Source organism: Leptonychotes weddellii, chromosome 13 (genome assembly GCF_054177405.1).
Source record: "Leptonychotes weddellii isolate Sample4059 chromosome 13, ASM5417740v2, whole genome shotgun sequence".
NCBI classification, from domain to species: Eukaryota; Metazoa; Chordata; class Mammalia; order Carnivora; family Phocidae; genus Leptonychotes; species Leptonychotes weddellii.
Window position 1 is genome coordinate 7,531,605 of NC_138381.1, and position 7,389 is coordinate 7,538,993.

Sequence of the window (7,389 nt, forward strand, 5' to 3'; positions counted from 1 at the left end):
TCATATAGGTGGGATAGTTTATATGCTGGGTTTTTTCTTCTGTTCATTTTCTTTTCTTCTCCTTTTTTGTTATTGCATTTTTTTCTCAGCTTCCTTTTCCACCCGCCTCCTTATTATCCCCTCTTACCCCAGGTAACTCTTGGTAAAACACATGCTATCTCTCGCGTTGTTTCTTTTACAAATGTGATTATTCAGCATACACTTCTCTGCTGGTTTGTTTTGCTTGAAGTACTAAAATTCATAGAAATGTCTTCTAGTTAATTGGCTTAATTAGAATTCTTTCTAGAGATTGCATAATATTTCACGATAAGGATGTACCATAATTTGTTCAAGTATTTTCTTGATAGCCATTCATTTGTTTCCAATTTTGTTGTCATTACACATAATTTGCTTAAACCTATGACCTCATGTGCTGGTACGTATGTTTCTACGGGATATGTTCCCAAAGACGCTCAGTGAGTCAAGGGGGTGCATACTTATTTAATAGCAGTTGCCAGTTTTCTTGAAACAAAAATTGAGGCAATTCGCATACTCACTAGCCATCATGAGAATACACTTTGATCTGCATTCGCATTTAAATGTGAGAGCTCCTTCTAATTTTGGCTTTAACTGTATCGCTGTTTTGATTTTCACATCTGTGACTGCTTTACAGTTGGAGTCTTTTTTCCAAATGATTTTGCCATTTTATCAGCAGACATGGACTATTGATCTTAACATAGATCTAAAAATATAATTTGCTAGAAGTACTCAAATTCCCTGTTTATGTGTTTCAAGTCCTTTCTTTTTTTCTATTGTCATATGCCATGAAGTTAAGAAAATTTAATAAAATCGTGCCATTGTTTCTTAAGCACTTTTACTACTAGCTTCAAGCAGACTGCTATATCTACATACACAAAAGTGATTTAAAACACCAATAATTCGAATAAATCATAATTCAAATGAGTTGAAAACTCTTTGCCAGGAATTCAAATAAACCTGTTCTTTTATTTTTACATTTGGATCTAGTTTCAGCCTCACTGTCTGGAAATTCTTCTCTTGAAAATTAAGGCCATTTTGTTTTAGGGAAGGAGTCTTTGCTTCTCCAAAATCTTACATGACCCATGAAACCACCACCACCACACACAAAAAAAATAAAAATAATCTTATAATCTTAAAAAGCTTCAATGTTAGACTTGTGGGGTACAACTCTGTGTCTGAATTTCAGAAACATAATTCAGTATCATTCTTATCTGAAGTAACAGACTTGAGTATTGCATTTGTACCCACAACATGGCTCAATATAATTTTAAAACTGTAAAGCAGTAGTGAAAATTGAAGCATACAAACAATAGTGAAAATTATCTTTTATCTTTTTTGGAAAACCAATTTTCTGGTTGTTAGTTTTAATATGAGACATTATCTAAGAGCTCAGAGCAAAGTGAAGTGGTGAGACAGTTTTAAGACAGTGAACAAGAAGGCACAAATACTTTTGGATGTTAATAAATGATACCAGCAAGGTTGGGACAGGTTCTCTTATGAAATGGAATTGATATCACCAGTTAACAGACTTCTATGCAATGCCAAAAGTCAATTTTAAATGATGAAGTGAAGGCAGATGATGAGCGAAGGGAAGTATGGCAAAAGGGATTAAAGGCATCCAAGGAAAAACACGTTGATAAATTGCAATTCAGTTTAGCAAAACTAAGAAAAGTGTAGGTGGGGAGGTGTGAACAATTTTATTTAGGCAAGGTGATATTATCAATTTTAGAATAATAGAACCTGGTATTAATTACACCTATAAACTTTAACTATAAATCCAGAAGCTTTACTTCCTTAAAAAAAGTACTCAGTAAGGCTTCTACTAAGGACTTCACCATAATTTTAAATTCACATCTTTCGAAGCCTTGGTGCTTTTTGCTTCCATCCATTATAAAATGAATGCACCATTTCATTGAGCAAAATCTTTAAAAAGCTATAATAAGCCAACTAATACATTGCATAGCACAGGGATTTCAAAATGAAAAATACTACAGGTTCAAACTATAAACTGCCGTGTGTCTCAATGATGTCAGAATGCTTTATGAGTTGGGATGCTAAAATTCAATCTGAAATGTATTTAGTTGTAGTACTGAGAATCCATGAAAGCAACCAATTGCTCAAAGTTCAGTTTTGGAATGTCTGGGGACTTCAGCTGTGCTTTGCCCCACACTTTTCCATGACAACGTTATTATTTTCCCACCAAACGCTTACAGCTGCACCCGGCAGGAACCAGAATACAAGTCACAAGCTTGCCCTAACAACATCTCCCAGGCACTGTTTACTTAATTCTTCAAGCTTGAATAGAAACCTCAAGAGTCCTCAGACCACCCGGGAGCAAAATCCAGACACAGACAGATAATAAACAAGCACCCAAAACATCTGTAGAAATCAATACATTGAGCTTCTCCCTAAAGTTTTCCACAGCACAGTCTTATCACAATAAGCCTTCCTATTCAGTGGTATAACTTAATCCATCTGGGCCATTGTCTCTGAAGCAGTTCAATTTCCACAAGTTTTAGACGGGGCTATAATTGCTTACCTGACTCACAGGCAAACGTCTTTGACGTTTCATCATGAAAGATAATTGCCACTGCATGCTTCTTTGTCTCTCGAGGCAGTCTGGTTATATTTTTGATGTTGTGCAGTTCCGTTACCTTGAAAGAAAAATATTTTTCATTTAGTGTACAGGAGACGCTGTATACGGGAGTGGTGAAACAAAATGATCAGTTACTACTCTCTTAAGCCCACTTTCCACTGCATATTTATACCCTTTTCCAATTAACTGTAGCCAAAAACGATGGAGAACGGAACAAGCATCTTCTCCTCTGCCCTCAATGTTGGTCCTTGTTTGCTGAATTTTGAAATATTCTAAAAATTATGTAGAATAACTCCATGAAAGCAAGGACTCTGTGTTTTTATGAAAATTGTATCTTCTGCCAACAAGAGCAGGTGTGGCACACACAAGATTCTCAATACATTTTTGTTAAATACTCCTTGGATTCAATCTCTCTCTTTTCTCCTAACTCCCATCCATTGTGCAAGTTCCTGGTGGGACGAGAGTCACAACGCAACCGACACCGGTCAACTGGCAGAAAAAGTGACCTCAAAATCAGAGGTCGTAAATATAAGCAATGGACCTGCTTCCCAGAAAAATGCACATGGTGTTCATAAGCCCGTGTACCCACTACTACCTCACTCCGTTCTTCCACCAAGGCCCATCCATGATTCATGCACCCAGGTTAGCAATACTTTATTCTTTTGGCAATTAATAAATATTTAATAAACTTACTTATTCTAGCTCCAAACTGTCTGTGGGCACAAGTTCTTCTGCTACAACTCGTGCCCCTTTACTTTTTCTCCACAGTCCAGAGAAATGGACAAATGTGTACTCTCTCAACTACTCTGCAAACCTACTGCAATAATAACATTACACGAGTGACATTTTTTTTAATCTACTTGTCAACATGCTGAATGCTATTTCTTCTAACACAAAAGATTTGACAGGTTCATTTTCATTTTCACTTAGTTCAAATATTTAAAAATCTCTCTTGAGGTTTCTTTTTGGACCCATGTACTGATTAAAAGTGTGTTGTTTAATCTCCACACATTTGGGGATTTTCCAGCTATCATACCATTATTGATTTCCAGTTTAATTCCATTGTGGTCTGATTGCAGAGAGTGTATGATTTCTACTCTTTTATATTTGTGTAGATATGTTTAGTGGCCCAGAATGTGGTGCATCTTGGTGAATGTTCCATGCGAGCTGGAAGAACGTGTTCTGTTGTTTGTTGACTTTGTCTATAGATGTCCATTATATACAGTCGATTGATGGTGCTGTTGAGTTCAACGATGTCCTTACTGATTTTCTGCCTGCTGGACCTGTCCATTTGTGAGGGAGGAGTATAGAAGACTCCAACTCTGATAGTGGATGCAACTATTTCTCTTCGTAGTTCTATCAGTTTTTGACTCACGTTGTTTGATGCTCTGTTAGGTGCACACACGCTAAAAATTGTTATGCCTTCTTGTAGGATTGACCAATTTATCAATATGTAATGACTTTCTTTATCCCTGATAACCTTCCTTGCTTCAAAGTCTTGTCTGAAATTAAAATAGCCACCCCCTTTTTATTTTTTTATTATGTTAATCACCATACATTACATCATTATGTTTTTGATGTAGTGTTCTATCCCATTTTTAAATTAATGTTAGTGTTATATTTTTAATGAATTTTTATTTTTTATTTATTTTCTTTTTTTTCTTTTTTTTAAGATTTTATTTATTTATTTGACAAAGAGAGACACAGCAAGAGAGGGAACACAAGCAGGGGGGAGTGGGAGAGGGGGAAGCAGGCTTCCCGCTGAGCAGGGAGCCCGATGTGGGGCTCGATCCCAGGACCCTGGGATCATGACCTGAGCCAAAGGCAGACGCTTAATGACTGAGCCATGCAGGCACCCCTTTATTTAATTAATTTATTTATTTGACAGAGAGAGACACAGTGAGAGAGGGAACACAAGCAGGGGGAGTGGGAGAAAGAGAAGCAGGCTTCCCACAGAGCCCGATGAGGAGCTCAGTCCCAGGACCCCAGGATCATGACCTGGGCCGAAGGCAGACACTTAAAGACTGAGCCACCCAGGCGCCCCTTTAATGAATTTTTACATTTTATTTTTTGATTAATGTTAGCATAGTATATTTTTCATATCTCTTTACTGTTAATCTTTGTATTTATATTTAAGGTGGGTTTCTTTTTGAAAACATGTAGTTGGATCTTGTTTTTGGATCCACTCTGACAATCTCTGTCTTTTTAGACCATTGATGTTCAAAGTGATCACTGATATAGCTGTATTAATATCTACCATATTTGTTACTGTTTTGTTTGTTGCCCTTGCTCTTTGTTCCTATTTTGCCTTCTACTCTTTTTCTGCATTTTATTATTTTAATTGTGCATTTTATATGGTTCTACTTTTTCTCCTTTCCTGTAATTTTTTTCTTCATAGCCAGACATGATGTGTTGGGTAAAAGGAATTGCTATAATGAGGTGCTTGGTGGGGCGGTGATGAGGTGTGGTGGGAGGGGAAGCATTCTCCAGCCCCGGGGTAAAGTCTGGGTTTTGGATTTCAAAAGTGTTTCTCAGTCCTCCCCACCTGAGGTGGGAGAGGATGGCTAGCATGGGCAGGAATTGGCATTTCCCTTGTCTTTGACAACAGTACTAGTTTTGACTTGCTTGATCCATGTTCAGTGCTTGTTACGTTAGGGCACATGCTCTAACTGCAAATGAAGGATTTTGTGGAAGGGAAAAGACTTAATTCCATTCATGACTTGCAAAGCCATCCTAAAAGCACCATCAGTCACCAACTAGTGTTCTAGGTGGAGAAAAATGTACAGATATATTTCATGTATTTTTTAAAATTTTAGTCTTCCATTTTTGAAGATGATACCTTTGATGTTGATGAGGACACGATAGTATCAAAATAGTTAAAAGTATCAATTCGTGACCAGAAGTTGTACCCATGTCATATAAAAGAATGTCTGTAAAGTAAAACTATGTGGATACTTTTTAAAGAGCCTGCTGTTATCTGTCACATTCCCTTCTAAAATCTGTGGTGACCTAGACTTTCAGCATCATAAAATAACAAACCCACTACTCGGGGTTGCTATGTAAGCTGTCCACAAGAGCCCTTTTATTCCTTGTTACAATGAATTTACAGTTCTCTCACAATGATGAGAAGCTAATTTTAATATATCCCTTTTTTGACATTTGTTCTTCTCTTATGATTATCTCATTAAGATTAACATGCAAAATTACAATTGGTAAGATGAGTGATTTTAAGCAAAATAACCTACAAAACATTTGCTTCATATTTATGCATATATACAAATACTTGTACACATACATATACTATATATACTTTTTATATCTATTTACATACCTAAGAATCTGAAAATACTCATTTCCTCTTCCAGGAAAGAAAAATTAGACACCAATATCTTACAGTTTCTGAGGATTTATACCTTGGAGAGAAAGATGAGAATGCTTCTTTTGGAAAAATGATTCACATGTTGTATTTAAAGTACCTAAAGCATATTCTCAAATAAAGTTAAACTCTTGAATTTTTAAATGATTTGATAAGTGACTCACATAATATTTAAGCTGAATTTTATTCTAACATAGCACACTGAAGTTATATTTGAAAAAGAGTTATTATTCTCAAGTGTTATTAATTTTAGCTAAACAAAGGATCTTGCCAGAATTAAGTAGAGTCTAAAAGCAATGAAGATTATGTGTTGTCCAAGAATTCATGCAATTTATGGCAGGTGAGCATTACACTATCTAAGCTACATCATGTGTAACATCTAGTTGTACAAAACGATATCATAAAAGCATTTATTATTCTGCTCAAGGGCCATTCCCGAATATTTTATTTAATAATATAAAAGAATATTAGAACAGATATTGTGGGTCCCATCTTTTCTGTCCTTTCATAGCAAAAATCAACAAAACATATTAATGGGTAGCTTAGCAAAATGCAGCAAGCACTGGGGATTTTCTAACTTCTGCACCATAGGCAATCTGTCAGATGATGTAGTTTGAACACTGTGTTTGCTCTTCTGTAAAATTTACATTTGGAAATGCAGGCAACCTTTTCAAACAGACATTGTTACACTGGTTTCCAGAATAGTGCAAGACTCTTTGTTGCTGATCAATAGTGTGATGCTATGCACTTCAGTCAGTGCTCTAAGACATTAAAGAGATGCCAGGAAAGCAAAATACTTATGCGGGGGATAAAATTCTGTTTCTCACGTTGTCTTGGTTAGGACATTCAAGTGTTACACTAAATTATAAAATGTAATAAAATCACACTAGAAGTTTTTTTAAGAAGTTTGTATATCTCCAGAACTGCTTTTGTTTAATTCAAAATACACTTTAAAAAGTATTGTGAATCACAACAATTTAGGTCAAGATCTAATATATCTGCATCTCCTACCCTCACTTTTCCCTCTCAGTATCGTGCGGATTTACCACCCAGGAAGGAATTTTGTATTTTCTTAGATGAAAAGAACTTCTAAAATATTTTTAAATTTTCAAAATAAAAATGTTTTTATTAGTCTAAAACCTGTCAATGTGACATAAAAATAATCAACATTTATTAAAATTTTGAAATCCTAGAGCATTTCAATAATGTGTATCAATAAATTATTGCATCATTTAACAATGTATATTTCTAAATCCTGATTATTCACATATCTATAAAAGCACAAAATACAATTGAAGTTTAATAAAAGAGTTAATTACTTTAAATAAATATGAAATTAGCAAAATTTAATTGGAGGGAAATTACTTTCAAAGGATTCAGGCTGCTTAGGTCTAAGTCA

General features: G+C 35.3%; 1 protein-coding gene across 1 annotated transcript in view; it reads right to left on the minus strand.

The window, feature by feature from the left end:
* DOK6 (docking protein 6) overlaps positions 1-2,669 on the minus strand; it is a 229,105-nt gene extending 226,436 nt beyond the window's left edge. Inside the window, exon 1 of the mRNA XM_081801046.1 lies at positions 2,558-2,669. The gene's annotated coding sequence lies outside the window, so the exon portion shown is untranslated. The remainder of the gene's footprint in view (positions 1-2,557) is intronic.
* Between the last annotated feature and the right edge of the window lie 4,720 nt (positions 2,670-7,389).